Consider the following 1497-nt stretch of genomic DNA (forward strand, 5'->3'; position numbering starts at 1 on the left):
CACACACACACACACACACACACACATACACACACACACACACACACGGAGGTAGCACCGGTGTGTAGAAATGATAACCTCCAAGCGGGGCATGATGGGTAATTTTGTGTTCCTTCTGCTTACCTGTGCAAGAATGAACACCTTTCTTATGTTTTACAAATGAGAGTGTTTAAAATATTTAAAGACTGAATGTAAAGACTGATTTCAGGCGAGGTCTGGCATCTCAGCCCGCGCCCGGGCATCGTGGCCACGCCCAAAGGGGCGTTTTTCTGCGGGAGAGAAGGTGGTCCTTTGATTCGAAGCCTCGCCACCTGTGTGGGGACTCCACCCTGCAGGGCTGTCCGGCCGGCCGCGTTCCAGCGCAATCCCGCTTAATCTCCCCTGAGGGGAAGGCAGAGGCCCCCGCGGTCCCCGCTGTCACTCCCAGCCCGTGGGGTGTCCTGGGCCCGGTGCTGGAGGCTCCAGGCACAGTGCCGCCTAATCCCCGACCCCCCGCTGAGGGGGCTCAGAAGGGACACCTGGTGGCATGTGCCTCACCTGCTTAGCCCTAACCCGGTCTCCACTTCCGGGTCCGCTCGGAGCCTGGCAGGGACCAGGTGCCCAGGAAAGACTCGCTACCCAGGGGACAAACCGCCGGGTCAGAGGGCCCCTCCGTGGCCTCCCGGTTGCCCAATGCCCGGTGCCTCCAGGCCGTAACCCCATGTCCCCCACGGCCCCCCATAGCCTGGTCCCCCGGCTATTCCTATCCCGGCCTAGGAGTAGCGTCATGGCTACGGGAGACAGACCGATGGCCTCCTCAGTCTGCTAGCTTCCCCTCCCCCTGCCTCCCACCATAATCACAACCTTGAAAGAGTTTTTATTTATTTTTAAACTTTTTTAAAATTGATGTCAGAGAGGAAGGGAGCGGGAGAGATAGAAACATCCATGATGAGAGAATCACTGATCGGCTGCCTCCTGCACGCCCCCTACTGGGGATCGAGCCCACAACCCGGGCACCTGGGTGGCAGGCGTTTGGTTGTGGAAAGCCGGGGCCCCCACAGGGCAGTGCCATCTGCCGCCAGGGGTGAGCCTCCTAGGAGGCTGGCATAGTTCCTGCTGGAAACCTTTCTAAACACACGTGCTCATACATGTGCAATGAAGTAAACACAGGCACACGAAGACACGGAAACACACATGTCCACATCCCCGTGCACACACGAGCAGACACACTCGCGGACACAGGCAAACGTGGCTGCACACAGGTACTCACACCTTCACCTAGGGCTCACTGCGTGTCAGTTTTTAAGTCCATCCTAACCCATTTTCTTTTTTTTCTTTTTTTTTTAAATATATATTTTATTGATTTATTTTTACAAGAGGAAGAGAGAGGGATAGAGAGTTAGAAACATCAATGAGAGAGAAACATCGATCAGCTGCCTCCTGCACACCCCTTACTGGGGATGTGCCTGCAACCAAGGTACATGCCCTTGACCAGAATCGAACCTGGGACCTTTCAGT

General features: G+C 55.6%; 1 protein-coding gene across 1 annotated transcript in view; it reads left to right on the forward strand.

The window, feature by feature from the left end:
• Positions 1–1497, forward strand: part of CCDC40 (coiled-coil domain containing 40) — a 14249-nt gene that overhangs the window by 3802 nt on the left and 8950 nt on the right. The window lies entirely within an intron of this gene.

The sequence above is a fragment of the Myotis brandtii genome, unplaced genomic scaffold, assembly GCF_000412655.1.
Source record: "Myotis brandtii unplaced genomic scaffold, ASM41265v1 scaffold632, whole genome shotgun sequence".
NCBI lineage: Eukaryota > Metazoa > Chordata > Mammalia > Chiroptera > Vespertilionidae > Myotis > Myotis brandtii.